This window comes from Carassius carassius, chromosome 39 (assembly GCF_963082965.1).
Source record: "Carassius carassius chromosome 39, fCarCar2.1, whole genome shotgun sequence".
In the NCBI taxonomy this organism is placed as follows: Eukaryota; Metazoa; Chordata; class Actinopteri; order Cypriniformes; family Cyprinidae; genus Carassius; species Carassius carassius.
The window spans coordinates 25,286,710-25,302,598 of record NC_081793.1 but is presented as its reverse complement, the minus strand read 5'-3'; the positions used below and the strand labels follow the sequence as shown (position 1 = coordinate 25,302,598).

General features: G+C 35.2%; 1 protein-coding gene across 1 annotated transcript in view; it reads right to left on the bottom strand.

Moving 5' to 3' along the window:
* LOC132121681 (cadherin-18-like) overlaps positions 1 to 15,444 on the bottom strand; it is a 214,639-nt gene extending 199,195 nt beyond the window's left edge. The window contains exon 1 of the mRNA XM_059531347.1: positions 15,365 to 15,444. The gene's annotated coding sequence lies outside the window, so the exon portion shown is untranslated. The remainder of the gene's footprint in view (positions 1 to 15,364) is intronic.
* Positions 15,445 to 15,889: the final 445 nt, after the last annotated feature.

Sequence of the window (15,889 nt, the reverse complement as noted above, 5' to 3'; positions counted from 1 at the left end):
CATGGATCCACATTAATACACATTTAAAATATATCATTATTTTAGTTTAGTTTTCCAGTAAATTTAATAGTTTTTTTTTTAAAGTATTAGTAAATACTAAATTTACTTTAGAAGCAAAAAATATGTAATAAAATATATTGTCCGTCATTTATATCAAAACAAATGAAAAATACTATCAGAAAAATACAATTTGCCAATGAATAATAATAATAATAATAACAATAATAATAATTATATATATATATATATATATATATATATATGTATGTGTGTGTGTGTGTATGTGTGTGTGCGCGTGTGTTCAAATTTAATGTGTTTCATGATTTATGATCACTCTAAATGATGAGCATTTAGGTGATCGACTCTAATATGTGTAACTGTAATATGTATATTCTATATTCTCTCTTGAAGTGTGTTCAAACTGTCTCTGGTGTAAACCAGGGGCCCGTTCTTGGTACGTCGCTAACTCAGTTAGCTGGATTTGAATGTTGACGATTTGGCATGATTTTGGATCATTTGGTTCTTCGAAGCTCATCCCAGAGCTGCTGTCATAGCAACAGGTCCGTAAGCTTAAACCTGCTCGGGAGCAGGCTTATTTCATGTAAACAGGATTAGATCGCTTCTTTTCAACCAGAACTGATACTCAAAATATGTCTGCTACCACCGCTACTTTATTACAAGAGTATCGTACTGATCCAGGGACAATAATTTACAATAATAATCATTAAAAAATTATTTTAAAATAATATAAAAATGCTGTGTAGTCCATAACAGCCTACTATAGACACAGCCAGTTTTACTCACTGAAATATTTATTTGTCATAAAATTATTACTTCATAATTGTATTAGAGTCTTACACACATGCTATACAGATAATAGAGTCGTGCATTATTTTGAGTGATGACTGCTATTATAAGAGTGGCTTGATGGAGCGCAGGAGATGCAGATAACATGATATTGACCCTTAAGAAACTTTCATTAATGCTGTCACGTAACAAATCTGTCCAAATATAAAATTAAATGAATAGATAATTTCTACATTGAAATAAAAATGTAAAGACTGCACAACTATTATAAATTGCGAATCTAAATGATTGGGAATCATGAAAAAAATTCTAATAAAATAAAAACATGTATCTATTATCTGTTTCATGTATCTATCATAACATTTATGTAGTTTTGTTTGCTTGGCTGTTTCCTTATAAAAGTCCAGAAATTTGTCAAGTTTTTCGTCAGGTGTCGTTTTAAATTATATGACGTCATTACATTGCCGTCTTGCCACCAGCCAATCGCTGCACTGCTGATCATGGTTTCGAGTATCGATACATATCCCCTTTTAAGCCAACACATGAACGCGCAATTATCTCAGATAACTCAATCCAGCGATACTAATCATACACAACAGGTGTGTTCAAAGAACCCAATTAGCCGGATCATGATTAGCATGATGATATCATCTTGGATGTGTCATTTGATCTCGGATGTAATAAGCGACGTACGAAGAACGGGCCCCAGATAATTAAGGGCCCACAATATTGTCTGAATTCTCTCTCCAGATTAGCATGCTTTACATGTTTTTACTTTAGTCGATGAGGAGAGTTAATACAGCTTTAATGGTATTTGAAACCTGGCTCATCTGCACTTGTCCTCTTGCCATGGCAACAGACTGTCCAGGAAATCCATCTGAATTTGATGGGCCGCATTCTGAACCGCAATAACTCCACCGCATGCTAAGCTTCCAACTTTATGTGTTCACAGAGTAATTAAGAACTTCTTTTTCCTGGCCTCAAGGTTGCAGTTAAACCCATATTGCCTTTTCTGATGTGCCGTGCCTGGAATATCCATAGTCAGATGGCATCAGGTGAGGACCGTGCACACACATTCAGCCTCAAGCTGAGAATCATCTGGAAACACTCAAGAAATTATATTATGTGTCTTGGTGCTCAGATATACATATATGTCTGGAAAATAACTTATAATTTTTTTATGTTAACTCAGAGTTTACATTTCACAATTTTTTATTCATATCTCGCAATTTTCAGAATTCAGATTTATGTATTTTTCTCAAACAAACTCATAATTACGAGAATAAAAAGTTCAAATTGTGTTTTTGTTTTAAATGATTTATCAAGTGGTGGAAACAAGCTCCCCACACATCTGTTTCATTGCTGTATGAATCACTTTTTGAATCATCCATCTAAACCGATTTGTTCAGTGACTTATTTCCATTTATAGGCGTTATTCAACTCTCTTTTCTTGCAACATAATTAGTTTTTTTTTTCCTCAGAGCACAACATTTATTGTGTAATATTTATAAATACACATAAATAAAATCGAAAGATTTTCAAAAGTTTTGACATCTAATTATACTCTTATAATGAACAGGAAAAAGGATTAATTGTTAATTTACAGTAATGCATTAGTTCAGTGTCAGTCTTCAGCTGGTGTGCCCAGGAGGGTCTTTTTGTGAGTGTTGTGGGTTATTTGGTGCCATGTGCTCTCTCCTTTCTATTTTCTGACCCCACCCATCTTGTTACATCATTATTGTTTTAGTTGCCACACCTGTGTCTCCCTCGTTAGGTTCCCTATTTATTCTCCTGGTGTCTGTAATCCTGTGCTGATCTGTGGTTTTCCATCGTGGTGTTATGTCTGTTTGTAGTACGGTTTCCAGTCTGCCTGTTTGTCCCCCTCGGGGTGGTTTTTGTTAGTTTTGTTTCATTTTTGTATTAATAAGACCATTCTGCCTGCATTTGAGTCTATGCCTCTTTTGCGCCGTGACAGTTCAGTAAAAAGTTTGCAGTGTTTATAACATCACTTACTAATCATCTGTCACGGTACTAAGAAACATAAACAATGATAGATGTATAATTTTGATATATGGAATCATATTTGGCATCATACAGCAAGAAAAAATAAAATAAATAAATAAAAACTGTAAAACTTTTTGACGAGAAAGTCTTATATATTTTATTTTAAGTCATGCTGCCTAAGTTCTCACACTAATTGAACTGAATAAAGAGCTCCATGAGACAGTAAAACTTAATTAACATTCAGTCCTTTTTTTTCTAATCTCAAATACGTTTTCACGGTGTACGGTAGATGTACTACTTTCTTGCTGCCTAGAAACCATGTAAAATAAGCCTTACATAACACTGTCTGCAACACTTTTCGTGTACTGTAGAGGTCAAAGTGATGCATGCCGTTTTTGTTGAAGCCTTGACGCAACTCATGTGACAGGTGATTGACCACGGCCTTGTACTATGAGGCCATCATCACTGTGCCCTTGAGTAAGGCACCTGAAGGCACTTAACCCTTGGTTGCTCCAGTGGGATTGTCCCGTAAGAGCTAAAGTTCATGGCGCTTTTCTCTGGTGACATGGTGTTAAAGTAGTAGACTAACAGCTCTGGTTGTGCAGTGGTGATAAAGAAAGATTTTTCGTCTTCTTGTTTTGTAGATTTGCATGGCAACAGCATGAAGTTTGAAGACTTATAGGAGCTGAAAGCTATTTTTTTATTTATTATACCACACATAATACGTCCCTATTGCCTGACAGATATAATTGAAATAGCTTTCTCTGGGACAGCCATCAGCTCTGTAAACGGTAAAAGAGAGTCAGATTACTTGGAGGGGATGGACAGCAGTTTTTTTTGGGGCAAATCAAACAGCTGTCAGTCAAAAACACTCTTTGACAAAACACTGAAGTGAACAAAATGGCAATAGCTAGAACAAACACTGAAATCGATTTGGCCATCTTTACAGGTTTGATGGTAAACCACCACCACATGAGCAGGTCTGGCCCCATCCAGAATGTGTATAAAAAAAATCTATAATCTGTCCACCCAAATCAACTCAAGCTCAAGGTTTCTCCACCAAGAACAGCCTTATCATGTTTTTGATGGTCTCAGGGCTCTGCTCCCCCTGTATGGAATCATCTGAGCACCATATTCAGCTCCTAACACAGACATATTACCATGAGTCAGCAAGACCAATGGCCCTACTGCAAACAAATGATTCAGCAATATCATGACCATAAATTCCCCAACCAGCAGAAGTCTTACTTGCAACATTTCTTGTGCACTAAAGTCATATAAAAGAGAAATGTTAAATGTATGAACTAGGTCAGCACATACTGTACTCTATTATCATGTGTTTCTCCATTCCAGAATCCAATCTTTCAGTTAACAGTTCTCAAAAGATCAATTATCGTCTCATTGTGGAAAGCATTTTAATAATTCTAAGATCATTTTTCCACTATAAAGAATCTGTTGTCCAGTGGAAAGGTTCTGATGATCTGAAAGGTTCTTCATGGAACCATCATAGGCAATAAAGAACCCTATTTTTAAGAGTGCAATAAAGTAAATGTCTGTGGTAACAACAGAATCACACTCGTTCATGTTGTGAATAGTTTCATATCACAGTCAGTAACAGAATATCTCACATTATTATTATTATTATTATTATTTGCAAGACATTTAATATTTTTTTTATATATTAAATAGCAATGTGGTAGCTTTACATTTCACAATCATGTTTAAAAAAAGAAAATGGTGTTTAAACAATATTCACTGAGAAATTTCAGTATCCCTTTCAGATAGATTAGATTAGGGAACACATTCACTATTAACGAAGTGTTTTCTCTAAGTAAATAATGTGCTGCTTGTTCACAGTAAGTACAGTAGTTGGTGGAATAGTTATGTTTAGGCACTGGTAGGGTTAAGTGATCTAGAATTTGGTCATGAATGAGTTAATAATATGTGCTGACTGTGCTCTATAAGTACTAATGAACAGCCAATATGCTAGTAATATAAGTTTTTTTTTTTTTTTTTGTAGGTTAGTCACATTGCTTTGGGGAAACTAATTTGTACATCCATTAGGGTGATTTAACACACACACACACACACACACTCGCAAGCTCAGTTTGACAGCTGCAGGCTTTACATTCTCTCCTGAGCTCAAAGAATAAACAACGTTTGTCAAACAAACTCTCTCTTATTTATTGCTGAAGGCAAACTAATTCTTCTTCCTAATCAATTCAGCTGCATGCAAAGCACGAAGAGGAGCCAGTTGAGTTGGACAGAATAACTTGTTATGAGAGACTTCAGGATTGGTGTCTGACTGTGTTTGTGAAATGCTCTTCGCGGCTAGTTTCTGAGTAAAGCGTGACAAGGCTGTGATGAAGTAACAGGGTAAATTCAACTATAAGTGTCGTGACCTTTTTGAAAAACATGTAATGGAAGAATAAAGCAGAGTGACGAGCACAGGAAAACACAACCAGTCTGCACACACATACAATTTATTTATTTTGTTTTTGTGAAGACTTGTCTAACCCATAATAATCTCATAATATTGAGTGGACTTAATCACTCATAACGCTAACCCAAAATACAGATTTGGAATTTTATATACAAGGAACAATTCATGATGGACAGTTTAATTATTGATGCACCACAGATGATTTATAGTTCAATTATTCTGGAAGTTGTCAGACAGTTATTTATAGGTTATTCTGTTTATACTAGTATACTAGCACATTAACGAGACATTATGCCAACTACTTTTTTATGCAGCAGATTAAGTGTTTTGCTTTGAAACTTGCTTTGTTAATCTTAAAAATAGTTTTTTTTTCATTCCATCAACAATATCAGAGATGACAAAAAATGCATCATGAAGATAATTAAACTGATTCAAACATAATAAACACCGAAAGCTAATAACAGTCTCTAAAGCAGGATTATTATAGTTAACTAAAAGACCAAAAAAAAAAAAAGTTACCTCAAACGAAAATGTTAAGGGACATTTTTAAAGTATACTTTATACCAAGATAAAATACACCAAATAAGAAAATAAAAACAATTAAAAAAAATTAAAAAAAGAAACAATAGTTATTAAAAATGACAAAAACACACAACAGAATTATGAAACATTAACCCAAACTTAATTGACGACAGAAAATACAAAACTAAAATCACTATAAAAATACCTCAGTGATACTAAAAACACTGCTCTAAAGCTGTTCAGGAGCTCAGGTTGTATTTATGTTGATTATGTTTAGATGATTGGTACATGCTTTAATTATTTATGATTAAACTTTTTAACTTGTTAACCCATTTTTATTGTTTCGCACTTTACCAATGAATAAAATTTTGCAGTTATGTAGAAAAAACAGGTTTGGAACGACATAAGTTGAATAAATAATGACAGATTTGTACTTTTTGCCTAAAATACTCTTTTGTTCCACTTCCAGACTTACTGTTGCATGTAAATTTGTGTTCAAGGATCGTTTGCAACAGGTTGAGAGTTTTTACATTCAGTGCTCTTCTGCCATTTGGATAAAACATTAAATAAAATGTGTCAAATCAAATTTCTGACACGTCTCATGAAATGGGTTTTGTTGTCGTCTGTCACTTTGCACTCTATGAAGTGTCAGATCACTGGAGGTTCTTCCTAGAAGCTACATGAGGAGAAAAACATGTTTTTCAAAGCCGCTAGGTCTCAAGCACAACACTACAAAAGAAAAACGTTTTTTTGGCAAATGCAGATATTTCCTCAACAGCATAAAATTAACCCATGTATTAGGAAAATACCAAATTTGCAGAAAATTACAACAGACCCAAAACTGACTCTATATTCTTTCTCATGCAATTTTCTGCTCTATGCTAATGTGTGTTGAAAAATTTGTACAACCTACTGGTGCCAATCGCATTGATTGGGTCAGGTCACATATCTGCTTTCACTCAAGCTAAACGATTTTATTTGGCTCAGAAAGCATAAGTGAGAATAATTGCATTTTAATACGTTTTTGTGAATCTAAAATATTGACCACATTACTTTACACTGAATATGTGTCATGCAAAAACCATATCGGGGCAACTATCTATGCAAACAATAAGCACAGGTGGGATTTGACTCATTCCAAATGGCTAGCTATGTTCCTAACGCTGAGTTGCTTCCATGTTGCATTACCATTGAAAGATTCCCACCCATGTTTCCTCAGCTCCCGCTGGCTAGGTCACTTAGAGTCTTTGAGGAAGCTCCTCCATAAAGGATACGTTAGTTGAGGAGATAAATGTGGTGCGATGCTCTAGGCAAGGGGTATTCCCTAGGCAAGGGGCCCATCCCGATCACTTTTTGGGGGGCCTATAAAATTAGAAATAAAATTTAAATGCATATTCAGCAGTAAAATCAACATATTACCAACACTTAAATCTATAAAAACATTAATAATGTATGTTAGTCAAAAAAAAAAAAAAAAACGAATGAATAATAGATTTTTCTGTAATTAATCACACTGAACCTCCAAATTAATGTAAAAACCACCTAAATGTGGTATATTTTAAATATGTTTAATGGCTTCTCTTTACAAAGTAGCCTATTACTAACAAAGTCCAGTATTTTTTACACCGATGCTTCTACTGATGTCTTTATTACATCCATTTTCACCTAAATTTTAGCCATTAGTTATAGCCATTCAACATTACAGCATTGTAACTTAAAACAATGTTCACATAAACTATATATTTTATTTTATAGTTTTGGCATAATTGTGTGTTTTTGTTGGATCAAGAGCTACTAGCATGCTGTCTGAAGCTACTCCATATGCAAACAGGGGACCGCGCAGCCTTTCAAACTGTACTCCATATGATAATCATCTTATTTCAGTGTCTGCACTATTTGTCGCCAGAAGTTATGAACGATAACAGTGTTTTATATCATTTCTGAGTTATTTATACTTGAGCTTAATTTTCAGTCAGATGATTCATTATTTCAGCCAAACAACTAATGTTACCAAATAATTTCAAAATGTTTAAATATAAGAATGCAATCTATTTAAAAAATCGTGTTTTTCAAGCATTTTACTGGGGTGTGATTTCTGTCAACAGTGAGCACTGATGGAAATGAAGCACAGAATCAAAGATATGATTCTTTGGAGTTGTCCGTTTAAAACTTCTGAAACACCAGTAACACATCAAATAAATGAACGATGAAAACATGATCAGAAACTGGACGGCATCACATTTATCAATGTAAAAATAAAATATGATTGCATTTACAATTAATACAATTACAATAAATACAATGTCGGTTTACAGATTAAATGTGTTTTAAAGTCAATGATTTAAAGTTCCTAAACAACATACATAAAACCTGTTCAACAAAGTTTGCTGTGACAGGTGTTCAAAATGGTGTATCTTTGCTGATAATTGTAAAACTACAGTACAAATGCTAGGGTCGCACAGCAACATTAATCCTCCACAGTTTAGTTGCTAGAATGCTTCTTTATTGACAGTCGAACACCTGGAAAGTTAATGATAGTGTTACCATTTTGTTTCTTACACATATGGGGCCCTATCTTGCACCCAGCGCAATTGACTTTGTACACCGACGCATGTGTCATTCCTATTTTGCACCCGCGCAAAGCGCGCTTTTCCCTCCACAGAAGCACGTCGCTAAACTAGGGAATGAACTTGCGCTCCCTGGGCGGTTCAGCGCAAAAAGGGAGGTGTGTTCCGGCGCAAACAATCCCTGGTGCTATTTTGCTGTTCCATTAAACAATTGCGCCACTGACCAGAAAAAACCTAGTCTAAAGTCAGTGGCGCGTTGCGCGTTGTTCATTATGCTATTTTAAGGGCGAATGCTTGACCATAATGTATAGCGTGCACAACGCGCATACACTTTGCTCATGTAATCTACACAGATGCAACAGTTATTTTTGCAAATCATAAATTGTTACAATAAAAAAAGATTAACACATGAGATGACGGAAATCATTGTGGTGTGCCACGAAGATAGAAAAAATAGGCATAAATCTAGCTTACAAATTATTCAGGCTAATTGTAGGCCTAGTAATTAAGGATTAGACCTGTTTGCCCAATAGTGGCAAGAAATATATGTATATAAGGACATCTGACAAATTGGTTTGTCCGTCAAGAACCAGGAAAAAAAATCGACTCCATAATGGAACTTGCGCACCTGCTTTTAAAGGGAATGTTGGATGACGCTCTGATTGGTTTATTTCACGTTACGCCCAAACCACACCTATGAATAATGAAGCTACTTCAGACCAACCCATTTTAGATTTGCGCCGGGCGCAAGAGCCATTTATCCCGCCGGGAAAATAGCAACAGCGACGAGACCCGCCCACAAAGTTACTTGCGCTTCGCGCTTTGACACTTGCGTTTCAGATCGTTAAAATAGGGCCCATAGGGTGTTTAACCAGATTTGTGTGACAAAATTCCCATCATTCTCCATGGTAAAAAGAGGATGATTATTTATTATACATTATACAAACAGCCATGAATGACCTAATGTGTATCCTTCATTATAAAACATGAAGGCTAAACAAAGCTGTGAGTAAATGAAAAACCAGACAGACAGATAGATATTTAACAAGTAAAGAAAAATCATCAGCTGGTTGTATTTCATGAGAAATGGTCTGTAGCCTTGCTCCACATGAAATAGCTGTTAAGTCGCTTTCCTGCTCTTTGATGAACTACATAATGACTCTTAAAATAACCGTCCAAGGTGTATAAGTTCTGTCGCTGTGTGAAAACACATGCTGAAACAAAGTGTTCTTTCCATCAATCTACTAGTTACAGAAAAAAAAAACTAGTGCGAACTTCTTGAGCTATTTGTGTGTACAGCCACTGATAGACCTGCATAAACAATATCTGTTTCTGTTACTGACAGTGATAAAGACATCCAATGATGAAACAAAGTGAACAGTCACTTTACAGTTCTCTGTCTCTGCTTAATTATCTCAAGGCATTTTTTTTACCCACAAATAATAGCAGTTATATTAAAGCATCATTAATCATGAGCATAGGCAGTTCTTTTTCACATTTTAACATTGTCCCTACAAGGGGGTCACACTATTCAAAGCAATTAAGAGTCATTCATTTTCCATAAGAGATGATGACTTCCAACAACATGAGCGACATCAACCGTCGGTGATTTAATGTGGACAGGTACGAAGTTGAGAAAAGAAGATATTTCTTATCAAATTTACTACTATACTATGTAGTATATAGGTAGTAAATACTATAATTTATTACCAATTTTATTTTATTTTTATTTTTTTTAGGTGTCAATCAGATTATTTATCATTTCAGACAAACAGCCATTGCACTCAAAATTAAATAATCTATTTAACTCCTGAAACACCTATACATTTCTTGCTATTAACATATATTCACAAGTTACATCTATATATAGGCACATCACAAATAGTGTAATATATCTTTCAGAAATGTAAAATTGGCAAATAAAAAAAGTATTACGCAATTATGACATGCAAAATAATAGCAAATATATTGTGAATAGTCTGCACATTGCTCAGTCCCAGTGTGTATGTGTGTGTGTGTTCATGAGAAGAGTCATAATGTATTTTGCACGCATCCATTCGCTGCAAGGCATCACAACACTGATAACAGAATAAAATATCTGAACCACAGAAAGCATCACTCATTATATCTCATGAATGCACAATTGTACAAAATGTTATTTCACTGCAACAATCAAGATGTTGTTTAACTGGAATAGAACAGCAACTCATATCTTTGGCCTTGGCGTTCTCAAACCTTCCATAAATATATGAAATATAAATCACAAATTTCATGAGCACACAACACTACAGTCCAAACTACCTGTGTATTAAATCAGTACAGCTTTCAACGCATTAAAAGATAATGATGCAACGGATATAGAACTTCTGCAACTGCACAGCTTTAAAAACTGTAATGTACTTCACATCTAATTAAATGTGACTGAAATCACCCTAATTAAACTATAACATGTTAATTTATCTTTGATTAGATTTAACCTGATATATTGCAGAACAAATTTAAACAGTCATGGGACTTTTGTGAAAAACCTGGTGCCAACCAAGGCCATCAGCAGCACTGTACCTCAGCTTTTAAAAACCATCTGATTAATATTTCAGAATGCAGGTCGCTAATGTAAATGAAGGTGTCATCAAAACACACTAAATGTCTGCAGTCATATTCTGTTTCTGATATTTAATGATCAGTTACAAATAAGTTTCAACCAAAAACATGAAACATAGAAGAGTCACTTAATATACAGAATTTTAAATACTTAAAATAATAATAATAAATAATAAAAAATATATTAATAACAATCACATACCTGAGAGAAAATCACTGTGATGCACATGCAAAGCATTATTTGACACACAACTTCCTCATTATATCAGTGCATGTGCCACCTACAAGCTGCTCCTAAAAACACGATGAGCCCATGATATTCACATAATGAACACATATAGAAATTATTTTATAAAATTGCAAAATGTCTAGTGTCTAGTAAACAGAGCCGGCCCAAGGTATAAGAGAAATAAGAAGCTGCTTAGGGCCCCGTGGCCACCAGGGGGACCCCAAGAGTACTTGAATTGGCTTGTTTTTTTTTTTTTTTCAGAGTTGGTAAAACATGTGACTTGCATATTTTGATGCGATTGACCAGGGTTTTAATCCACCTTTTGGCAAAATATTTTTCTCCCTTTTCAAATTTCAAATCACATCAGAGAAGTATTTGTTTTCAATGAAAATTAAGTAAATAATAAAAAAATAAATAAGAAAATCGGTATCGGGTATCGGGTAGGGTTAGGGTAGGTGTAGGGAGGGCTTGTCCCAATAAGGTGACAAACATTAAATCATTTGAATAAAAATGATAATTTACACTCAATACGTTACTACTGCATACTGTTTTATAATGTACTATATATATATATATATATATATATATATATATATATATATATATGGTAATAAATAATAAATAAATAAAAAAACTTGGTACTAATTGCAGCTTAGTACCTCAATTAGTTAGTTATAGATTAAGAGCTGTTGTCTTTTCTATGCACAGATGGCTTGCTGCTTTGATTTAAAAATCACAGAAGTGTAAAAACATTGGTGTGATGTAATTAACAACAGCTACAACAAATAAAACTGATGATGGGTGAGTTAGATATGAAGTGAGTGAATAATCAAGCATTGACAATAATCACTTGTATTGGTGACAACAAGGGACCCCCAAATAAAATTCTGCTTAGGGCCCCATAAAGGCTTGGGCCGGCCCTGAGTGAATAACATGTTTGTTTGTTCCTGAAAACCAATGATTTGCCATTTGAAAGTATAAAAGCCATGCTGCCCATTTTCAAAACCGGACAATGTTGACCTCTCATTATGTGCCTGAATAAAAAAAAAAAATCATTGCAGATGATACATGATAGTAATTTGGTTAACTGGTGTAGTTCTGAGTTAGTTTTCATAAACACTAGCCTTCAGTAAGTCGCTTAGCGATTGTGTAATGGTCCAGCACGAGATATTAACACAACACAACACAGGAATGAGCTGATTGCCTACAAAAAATAAATAAATAAAATAAAAATTAATTCCAAACTGGTCCTGCATAAAGTTTTAAAATGCTTGCCTGTATTTGATCAAAATATAATATCATGCTCTGTCCCTGAAATTACCTTCTTTTCTTTTTTTTTTTTTAGCTGATAATAATACAACTCGAAAGTCTCATCCTATATTTTCCCTCACTGGATATCTAGTTTCACTACGAAATGCAAAATGCAACAGATTTTCTAATAAAATGAGTTGTGAATGCTGTTTTGTTTGACTTTAAACTTTGCATCTGAGGAAATGCCTTTGGTTAGCATAGCTTTTTCTCTTTCTAGGGTTGAAATGGAAGCAGCTGCATAATCACAGTCTGCATGCTAGAGGCGTTTTAATCAACAAGAGTGATTCATGAGCCTTTGGCTGACAAATACAATAGTGTGGGTCAGCATGCACACACACACACAGGCCATAAAGGCCTAATCATTAGCATGGTTTATGCCTACTCTTAACTCAAGGCATTTTAAAAGCAAGTTGCTTCCCCTTGAAGCCAGAAAGCTCACAAGATACACAGTCAGACAGAAAAGCAATCTTTTCTTCCTCTTTCTCTTTTTCCAGAGACAGCTCACATTCTTGATAGATGCTTCTGTCTCTGTTTTTCTCTCAAACAATACCAAGGCTTTTCAGGTCCCAAAGTGCAGCAGATGACTTCAATAGAGCAGAATTGTGAGGAATGGATCCAGCATGTTATACTCCATCTGACTTTTGTGTTGTTCTCTGTGTTGAGGAAGCTCCTTTGAAACCGTAGCTTGCCAGGATAAGCTACTTGTGATTTAAAGTCAACTACAGTCAAGCTACCCTTTTGACAAGAAGTTAACTTCACTAAAAGTTAAGAAAAATGTAGAAGACATCTAAGGGAACTTTGAACAGAATTTTTGCAATTGGAAAATTTATCTACAGCACAAAAACAATAGTGAAAATGATACGCTTTACTAGAAACACAAATGGTATTCTCTCAAACCTGTTCACTAAAATTATTCAAACTACAGCTTGTTTCACTGCTGTCACATGCTCTACTGTAAAGTTGCATCTGTGATAGAAAAACAACAACACCACCACATACACACTATTTGATTTTTACAGAAAATATATATTATTTGGAAAACAGCTACTGTCATGCTACTAAAAATATGCTGTTAATTTATATCTGCGTAGCGTCTGTACTTTTCTTGAACTACACACCAATGTTGATTGTTCTGCTGTGAGGCAGAATATGAATATCTGTGCTGCCTTGGTCTGTTTACAGAGGTGTGTTTATGGTCATGGTTATAAGGTGCGATGTTAAGCCAGTGCACAAAATGCTGTGTCAGGTTGCTTATCAGCTCTGGGGTGTCAGCTGGAAAGAGTCTTGCATTCAGCGCAAAGCTTTACACTTTTGTACAGGAAGCTACTGATACATGTTTGTGTGTGTGTGTGTGTTTGTGTGTGTTCCAGACTGAAAGCTGAAAAAACATTTTTGAATCACAGGATGTTTTTAATTTCTGATAACTTTAGACATGTGCACATGCTGTAACAGGTTCACTACATTGCTGGCTTGTAAAGACAAATATATATATATATGCTGTTATTTTAAATATAATTAACACTTTGTGGAACTGAGACTGATCAATATCAATTATCGTTGGCCAATATTTGTCCATTTTTAGCTAATCAGCAAAGCTTGGCTGATTAGAAGAACTGCCAAGAGCTGAGTAAATATTTTGTAAAGATTCAGAAAATCTGGAGACTTGAGTTCTCAGTTTCATTGTAAGTATCAAAATTGTCTAATATGCTTTTTCCAAATTTAAATTAGACCAAGCAAATAGAGCTTTTATACAAATAACTCCATCAGTAAAACTCAGATAATTTGGTCTCAGAAGAGTTAGAAAAGGTATCTTGGCAAATCTGAGCACCGTCTGAGACAATGTCGAGATGAGACGTGAGATGACTTTTTTCTTTTTCTCAGCAGGAAAGCAGAAGATTCAGAAGACTCTCTATTTGATCTAATACTGTAGCTCTCTGGGGGAACATCTCATATATCTGAGATTTTTCTTTCCTACAGGCAGAGCTATGGTTTATTTTGTTTTTATTTATTTTTTTCACACAACGTTGGGTTTCCGTGTTTTATTTGGACATTACATAGACATAATGGTTTTTATATGTTTAATGGCTTTTATATATTTTTAATGTATTTTCTATCGCCTAACCCTAACCCTACACCTAAACCTACCCACACACAAACACTACTCACACAAAGCTTTCTGCATTTTTAGATTTTCAGAAAACTTAATTCTGTATGTTTTATAAGTTTGCTTCCTCATGGGGACCAAAAAAGCTCCCAAAAAGTTGAAAATGATTGGCATTACTATCCTTGTGTTGACATTTGGTCCCCATAACGTAAAGAATACCAGGACCACACACACACACATACATTACACACAACAACAACACACACATTTGTCATCCTATTATGCATTATTCCATGCTTGTGTGATAGTCTCAAAAAAGTACATCAGCAAAAGTGTTACATTCAAGTAACTGCATTATTGAGCTGTTCTCACCGTACACACACACTCTCCAGCTGAACAAGGCACAACAGTCCATGAATATAGCATGAGTGCCTTCACTGGTGTTTGAAGATGAATAAACAGTCATATGGCAACACACAGCCACACACATAAACTAGAGAGCAGCGATATATATAACTTTCCCAGAGTGGCTATAATTGCACGATGCATCACATGAGAGACAACATCGAGCGCCGCCCATCCCTAACCATCAAATTACCCCTTTATCTCTTTTCCACTTTCAATCACTCTACAGCTCCCAATCTCATTCCCTCTCATGCCTTTCTATATTTTCCACTAACTTCAAACATCCATAATCCACATCCCAATCCATCAATATATTCATTTATCTTCTGAAATAGAGAACTTGCAGAGAAAGCGAGGGATTTCTCTCTTACCTGTGTGATTTCATAGATCCCCCTCTTATATACGGCACAATCTTCTACCCGATGCATCGACAGCTGCACAAGACACAGGCAGTGTGTGAGAGGATGGAGATGCGCGCACACACACACACACACACACATACACACATAACGAGAGAAAGCGAGGGGATCTGAATTATGGATGAAGAGTGAGGGTTCCCTCATGCCGGATATGGTGGAGTGTGAATCATCTCTGGCATGAATCAAACATAGTCCAGGAGTGAATGAGAGGTAGAAGGAGGGGAAGCAGATGAATAGATGACTGAAAAGCAATGGAATGGTGGTGAGAGAGCAGACGAGTGAGTCGTTTGAGGTCTAGCATCTCTCTCTCTCGGTCTCTCTCTGTCTCAGTCCAAACATCTTCACTCCACAATCATCTTCACTCACTTCAATTGTTTAATCAGTCTGACAGAGGCTAATTGTTGTGTATTGATCCGGCCAGCCAATATACCCTCATTAGACAGAATGCAATAGTTTGGAATTGTATGGATTTTCTAA